The sequence below is a fragment of the Dermochelys coriacea genome, chromosome 4 (assembly GCF_009764565.3).
Source record: "Dermochelys coriacea isolate rDerCor1 chromosome 4, rDerCor1.pri.v4, whole genome shotgun sequence".
Classification (NCBI taxonomy): Eukaryota; Metazoa; Chordata; order Testudines; family Dermochelyidae; genus Dermochelys; species Dermochelys coriacea.
The window spans coordinates 53,787,741-53,796,042 of record NC_050071.1 but is presented as its reverse complement, the minus strand read 5'-3'; the positions used below and the strand labels follow the sequence as shown (position 1 = coordinate 53,796,042).

At 43.2% G+C, this 8,302-nt stretch overlaps 1 long non-coding RNA gene across 1 annotated transcript; it reads left to right on the top strand.

The window, feature by feature from the left end:
* The first annotated feature begins 1,948 nt into the window (after positions 1-1,948).
* Positions 1,949-7,504, top strand: LOC122459826. The gene is made up of 3 exons (XR_006280772.1): positions 1,949-1,960; positions 2,791-2,795; positions 7,360-7,504. It is a non-coding gene; the product is annotated as an uncharacterized LOC122459826 (long non-coding RNA).
* Positions 7,505-8,302: the final 798 nt, after the last annotated feature.

The following is an 8,302-nucleotide window of genomic DNA, read 5'->3' as shown; positions in this document are numbered from 1 at the left end:
GAAGAAACAGATTGACAGAGCCAGAAGAGTACCCAGAAGTTACCTACTACAGGACAGGCCCAACAAAGAAAATAACAGAACATCACTAGCCATCACCTTCAGCCCCCGACTAAAATCTCTCCAACACATCATCAAGGATCTACAACCTATGCTGAAGGACGACCCATCACTCTCACAGATCTTGGGAGACAGGCCAGTCCTTGCTTACAGATAGCCCCCCAATCTGAAGCAAATACTCACCAGCAACCAAACACCAAACAACAGAAACACTAACCCAGGAACTTATCCTTGCAACAAAGCCCGTTGCCAACTCTGTCCACATATCTATTCAGGGACATCATCATAGGACCTAATCACATCAGCCACACTATCAGAGGCTCGTTAACCTGCACATTTACCAATGTGATATATGCCATCATGTGCCAGCAATGCCCCTCTGCCATGTACATTGGTCAAACTGGACAGTCTCTACGTAAAAGAATAAATGGACACAAATCAGACATCAAGAATTATAACATTCAAAAACCAGTTGGAGAACACTTCAATCTCTCTGGTCACTCAATTACAGACCTGAGGGTGGCTATCCTTCAACAAAAAAACTTCAAAAACAGACTCCTGTGAGAGACTGCTGAATTAGAATTAATTTGCAAATTGGATACAATTAACTTAGGCTTGAATAGAGACTGGGAGTGGATGAGTCATTACACAAAGTAAAACTATTTCTCCATGTTTATTCCCCCCGCCCCTGCTGTTCCTCAGACGTTCTTGTCAACTGCTGGAAATGGCCCACCTTGATTATCACTACAAAAGGTTTTCCACCCCCCCCCCGCCGCTCTCCTTCTGGTAATAGCTCACCTTAAGTGATCACTCTGGTTACAGTGTGTATGGTAACACCCATTGTTTCATGTTCTCTGTGTATATAAATCTCCCCACTGTATTTTCCACTGCATGCATCTGATGAAGTGTGCTGTAGCTCACAAAAGCTTATGCTGAAATAAATTTTAGTCTCTAAGGTGCCACAAGTCCTCCTTTTCTTTTCGCAGATACAGATTAACATGGCTGCTACTCTGAAACCCGCTATATTTAGTTTTACTATCACGATATGTAAGAATTTCACCAACAGAGGGCTCTCTTGCCCTTCAGATCAAAATATTTCCTTTAAAAGCTAAGCACAGAGCCATGCTACAGGCAAATCGGAACTGAATTCACCCAGTTTTTAGGCTGATCAGTGCAAGTCTTTGAAATCAACTCTGCCAGACACAGTTGCTTCAGCATAGAGTGCACACAGGGCTAAAGCTTATTATATTTACATTGCAGATGCTGAGAAAATGAAACTGAGGTTGATGAGTTTCCAAACATGGGTATGCCTAATGGCAGTGCATTTTTACAGACATTACTTTGGTCAACCCATTGTTACCCCCTCAGGCCTGTTTCTCTTTTCACAGCTGTGCTTTCCTATTTGGTAATAATAAGCAAAGTGATTGGCTGAAAGAAGACAGAGTGAGGAAAAGGACAGATATGGAGAAAAAAAGAATGAGTTGCAAAAAAACAGAGAATGATACAGGTGATTGCGTGGGGGAAAGGGACAGCTGTGAAGAAAAAATGACATGAGACCATAGTGAGGGAAACCAAAAAAGGAAAATATGGGCAGGGAAAAAAAGCAGCTATTAATATTCCTCTGGATGGCTACACTAAAAACCAGTCGTGAGATGTTTTATGGAATCTGCCTTAAATACAAAAAATCTGTTACCTGATGCCAGAGCTGGTACAAGTAACTCCAGGCCCCTCTGCAAAGCTATTAGATTGGCTCTCTCTTGTGGAGAATTTTGAAAACAGCCATACCCCTTTTTCGGGGCCCTAACCTTGGGTTCCCGCCAGTCACAGATTCATAACTTGTCAGAACTCTCTCTACCTGCTCCTGTGACACCACAACATGTTGGGTGGAGACTCAGAGTGTGCTGTTACAGGCCAGGCAACAAGGACTATTTTTATCCTAGTGCTAGGTGTGAGAGGTCCTCTATGAGATCTCTTTCCAACCCAATCCTGATGTTGACATACAAACATGTCAGATGTGCCAGGAACTGTATAAATCTCTTCTGTTCCCCACCCACTCCACCAAACCATCGAGAGCTCAGTTAGTTCTCACTCCTAAGATGACATAATGCTCTAGATTGCAGGTTCTCCCTCAGTGTACCAGCAGATATAACTAGTACTCACCTGGGTGTCTGTGTCTAGTCTTTCCCTTCCTCCCCACAAACACGTAGACACAGTAGTGTAGAAAAAAACTCAGAGGCGCCAATCTATTTTTATTAGACAAAAAGTAAAATTAGAAATACAATGCACTGTAAAAGGTAATGCTATTTATTAAGGATCTCACACTCTTTTCTTATATATATAAAAGAAACAAGGTTACTCTTAGTACAGTTATCCTGCTATAAGCATCACAGCATGTGTATGTTGCAAAATTAATGTTTAATATAAACTGACACCTAGTGGCTGACACTGACAATTGCAGGTTATGCTTTGCATTCCAGCACATGCCTTGCCACACACTCACTGTCAAACTCCAACACCGCAAAGGGGACCCTAATACTATTTTCACAGCCAATACAGAGGCCTCTAGGTGGTTCTCAAATTTTTTCTTTCGCGGACCAGTTGAAAATTGTTGAGGGTCTCAACGGACCACTTAGTGATCTTTCCAAATGTTGTTTGTACCATTAGCTAACTATTGTAAAGTGAAAAGGAGTACTTGTGGCACCTTAGAGACTAACAAATTTATTAGAGCATAAGCTTTCGTGAGCTACAGCTCACTTCATCGGATGCATTTGGTGGAAAAAACAGAGGAGAGATTTATATACACACACACAGAGAACATGAAACAATGGGTTTATCATACACACTGTAAGGAGAGTGATCACTTAAGATAAGCCATCACCAACAGCAGGGGGGGGAAGGAGGAAAACCTTTCATGGTGACAAGCAGGTAGGCTAATTCCAGCAGTTAACAAGAATATCAGAGGAACAGTGGGGGGTGGGGTGGGGGGGAGAAATACCATGGGGAAATAGTTTTACTTTGTGTAATGACTCATCCATTCCCAGTCTCTATTCAAGCCTAAGTTAATTGTATCCAGTTTGCAAATTAATTCCAATTCAGCAGTCTCTCGTTGGAGTCTGTTTTTGAAGCTTTTTTGTTGAAGTATAGCCACTCTTAGGTCTGTGATCGAGTGACCAGAGAGATTGAAGTGTTCTCCAACTGGTTTTTGAATGTTATAATTCTTGACGTCTGATTTGTGTCCATTCATTCTTTTACGTAGAGACTGTCCAGTTTGGCCAATGTACATGGCAGAGGGGCATTGCTGGCACATGATGGCATATATCACATTGGTAGATGCGCAGGTGAACGAGCCTCTGATAGTGTGGCTGATGTGATTAGGCCCTATGATGGTATCCCCTGAATAGATATGTGGACAGAGTTGGCAACGGGCTTTGTTGCAAGGATAGGTTCCTGGGTTAGTGGTTCTGTTGTGTGGTGTGTGGTTGCTGGTGAGTATTTGCTTCAGATTGGGGGGCTGTCTGTAAGCAAGGACTGGTCTGTCTCCCAAGATCTGAGAGAGCGATGGCTCGTCCTTCAGGATAGGTTGTAGATCCTTGATGATGCGTTTGAGAGGTTTTAGTTGGGGGCTGAAGGTGATGGCTAGTGGCGTTCTGTTGTTTTCTTTGTTGGGCCTGTCCTGTAGTAGGTGACTTCTGGGTACTCTTCTGGCTCTGTCAATCTGTTTCTTCACTTCAGCAGGTGGGTATTGTAGTTGTAGGAATGCATGATAGAGATCTTGTAGGTGTTTGTCTCTGTCTGAGGGGTTGGAGCAAATGCGGTTATATCGTAGCGCTTGGCTGTAGACAATGGATCGAGTGGTATGATCTGGATGAAAGCTAGAGGCATGTAGGTAGGAATAGCGGTCAGTAGCTTTCCGATATAGGGTGGTGTTTATGTGACCATCGCTTATTAGCACCGTAGTGTCCAGGAAGTGGATCTCTTGTGTGGACTGGTCCAGGCTGAGGTTGATGGTGGGATGGAAATTGTTGAAATCATGGTGGAATTCCTCAAGAGCTTCTTTTCCATGGGTCCAGATGATGAAGATGTCATCAATGTAGCGCAAGTAGAGTAGGGGCATTAGGGGACGAGAGCTGAGGAAGCGTTGTTCTAAGTCAGCCATAAAAATGTTGGCATACTGTGGGGCCATGCGGGTACCCATCGCAGTGCCGCTGATTTGAAGGTATACATTGTCACCAAATGTGAAATAGTTATGTATCAGGACAAAGTCACAAAGTTCTGCCACCAGGTTAGCCGTGACAGTATCGGGGATACTGTTCCTGACGGCTTGTAGTCCATCTTTGTGTGGAATGTTGGTGTAGAGGGCTTCTACATCCATAGTGGCTAGGATGGTGTTTTTAGGAAGATCACCAATGGACTGTAGTTTCCTCAGGAAGTCAGTGGTATCTCAAAGATAGCTGGGAGTGCTGGTAACGAAGGGCCTGAGGAGGGAGTCTACATAGCCAGACAATCCTGCTGTCAGGGTGCCAATGCCTGAGATGATGGGGTGTCCAGGATTTCCAGGTTTATGGATCTTGGGTAGCAGATAGAATACCCCAGGTCGGGGCTCCAGGGGTGTGTCTGTGCGGATTTGTTCTTGTGCTTTTTCAGGGAGTTTCTTGAGCAAATGCTGTAGTTTCTTTTGCTAACTCTCAGTGGGATCAGAGGGTAATGGCTTGTAGAAAGTGGTGTTGGAGAGCTGCCTAGTAGCCTCTTGTTCATACTCCGACCTATTCATGATGACGACAGCACCTCCTTTGTCAGCCTTTTTGATTATGATGTCAGAGTTGTTTCTGAGGCTGTGGATGGCACTGTGTTCTGCATGGCTGAGGTTATGGGGTAAGCGATGCTGCTTTTCCACAATTTCAGCTCGTGCACGTCGGCGGAAGCAGTCTATGTAGAAATCCAGGCTGCTGTTTCGACCTTCAGGAGGAGTCCACCCTGAATCCTTCTTTTTGTAGTGTTGGCAGGAAGGTCTCTGTGGGTTAATGTGTTGGTCAGAGGTGTGTTGGAAATATTCCTTGAGTCTGAGACGTCGAAAATAGGATTCTAGGTCACCACAGAACTGTATCATGTTCGTGGGGGTGGAGGGGCAAAAGGAGAGGCCCCGAGATAGGACAGATTCTTCCGCTGGGCTAAGAGTATAGTTGGATAGATTAACAATATTGCTGGGTGGGTTACGGGAACCATTGTTGTGGCCCCTTGTGGCATATAGTAGTTTAGATAGCTTAGTGTCCTTTTTCTTTTGTAGAGAATCAAAGTGTGTTTTGTAAATGGCTTGTCTAGTTTTTGTAAAGTCCAGCCACGAGGAAGTTTGTGTGGAAGGTTGGTTCTTTATGAGAGTATCCAGTTTTGAGAGCTCATTCTTAATCTTTCCCTGTTTGCTGTAGAGGATGTTGATCAGGTGGTTCCGCAGTTTCCTTGAGAGTGTGTGGCAGTTGGATAAAAGCACTATATTAAAAAAACTTAATTTTTCTTGTCTACAAATAAAAGGACACAACTCATATTTTAATATCAGTAGTCTTGCCTTTCTAATGTGACAGATGTAAACAATTTGTGTATTAATTTGAAAAGCTCCCACAGTCATGTTATCCAGGGAGGATGGCCAGGAAGCTTGTAACTTTAACTGTTTTCACATTCACTTTAGTGTTTGTGCTGGGGAGATAGTGAATTAGCAGCTGAGTCTTTGCATTGTTTTAGAACTAGAATTTAGACCAGCTGGGAGCACTTGTCCTATTGAGGATGGAAAACAGGCTACTTATTTGCGGTGTGAGTCTAGGTGTTCTTATCAACTAGAACTCTGGTTGATTGAAGTTTTAAGAGCAGAGGGCTTGAAGTATCAGCCCTTCACTATTACCACTGCACTGCTTAAAAGTAATGTTATGGGGTAAGTTTCTAAACTCTTTGGAGTTTCCTACTGTCTGAGGGTAAAGAGAAAAGTGCCTGTTAACTGTATCCAAGAGATGGTCTTGTATAGGCCTTGACTGCATGAGACAGTAGCACCAGTTACAGATATTATTTTAAACCAGACAAGCCCTTGTGTGGATCCTCTTATTCTGGTTTAAAAATGGCTTATTTAGGTTTAGCTAAAATTGATTAGGAATCAGCTTGTGTGACAATTGGCTTTTGTTTTCCTCCATGTGGAATGGAATTGTGTTTGAATTGCATTTGGAGTTGGAAAAACACCAAATCTCAAAGTGAAGCTCAGTTGAGTATGTTGGATTTCACCTGGTATCCTGACCAAACTGTGAGAAACTCCCTTGTGTATGATTTCAATGCAACACCAATAATCATACCAGGCTCACTTGAAAAAGGACCCTGCTTCACTCAGGTTCAAGACACTTACCTGCTCTCTTGATGAATCCAGTCCAAATTCTGAGTCTCTGTTGTAACATGCAAATTGAGAAGCACAGTTTTAACATAGGAATCACATCACCTTTATAGTGAAATATGGCAGCTGCTTAACAACCACAGCAATACTATCCAGTAGTTTAAGACACGAAATTATACAGATTATTACATCTAGTAGGAACAGGAAGTACTCTGGAGAGGGAGAATGTGGCTGGGATATGGGGGTTAAACTTCTAAAGCATTTGAGGGTCACTGGATGAAAGGGGCTGTGTAAATGTGAGATACTCTTAGTAACATTCCTCCTTTGTGCACTCTGTGTTTTTAAAATTTATTTTCACAGAAGAACTTTGGCATGGATTTTCTCAAAGAGGTGGGAGAGTGGCTCCTTCTCAGGCGATAGACCATTATTGTTAGTTCCAGGGAACAACTCTTCTATTTGTGTTCAACTCTGTGAAGTTCTAGATAGCACCAGATGCTGAAACACCCAATGTGCCATTGGTGATCCACTTGCATGAACTGACACATGGTAGCTTCTTTATATTGAAGTTTGGGAAGGGGACTCCACAGCACATTAAGGAAACAAGCAATCAGAAATAGTGAACCTGAAAGGTTGCAGGCATGAGTTAGAGCCATTTGTAATCTGCTGGGTTTAACCAGCAAACTGCTTCAACTTGCTCCTCACTTTCCTCATGCTGCAGTGCTTTTTCTCTTCCCTCTTGCCATGGAAGTGGCGCTGCTGGCTTAGGAGACAACACTTAACGCAACCCCACAACAGCTATTTTTCCCATATGCTTGCTAGGTCTGAAATAAATGCCCAGGAGAAGTGAGGCAGCATCCCTGCCATTCACCTTTGCGCTTGCCCTGCCCTCATCTCCTGGCCCTCTTGCTGATAGAATGCAAAGCATGTAGCCCTGCCAGGATTGTCCACCCATGATGTATGTTCTCCCCACTCTCTACAATGTGCAGCCAGTGTTAACTCAGAGGGGCTGGCCTGGGGCTGTGTAGCCAAGCAGCTGCAGGAGCCCCTCACCCTTCTTAGTCACATCAGTCCCATTTCCATGTATTAAAGGAGCTTTTGGATTTTAAAAAAAAATGTGCATTTGTGGCTATTTGGAAGGCAAATGACAGGAATGGTAAGTGAAATGATGTTTGGCCCTGAGCTAATTAGCTGTTTGCTTGCTGAATAGTCTACATGATTTATGACCAAATGTTCCTCCAGTGCACCTAATGTACATGATTTGGTATGTCTGCTTTGAAGTGCTACGTTCCACTGTTGCACAGAGCACAGCAGTGAAAGGGTTAATCTTAGAACTATGACTAAAGGTGGGGCAGAGGGTTTGCAAGAGTAATTCCTATTAGCATTAACAGGAGTTATGCACAGAAAATCCCCCATGTTTTGAGAGAGGCATACAAGTTTATTCTAATGGCGGTCTCGCTCACCTGCCTTCAGACTGTGATCAATGAAAACATACATTAATTAATATTTACCCCTTGGTCCTCTTTCCCCGATAGATGGGAATATTGTGCCATGGATCTTATAAAATCCTGGGTACAGTGCTTGTATGAGCAAGTGAAGCATGATAATTTATTAGATCCAAGATAATGTTCTCTTGCATAAGAGATGGTAGCCCTTAAAGGTATATGAACCAGAAGAGTGACATTTCAGAGGTCAGAGACCAAAAAAAATTTGCCTAGTGTATTGCCATAGTTATTGCTTAACTATGGTATTCATGTTTTGCTGGCAGGTAGACTTCCCAGACAACAAAGCAGTCTCCTTCTAGCCAACAAGTTTCTCTCGTGCATTGATGCTAATCTCAAAGGGAGATGATCTCACCGCTTCATGAAATTATTAGATCTATGC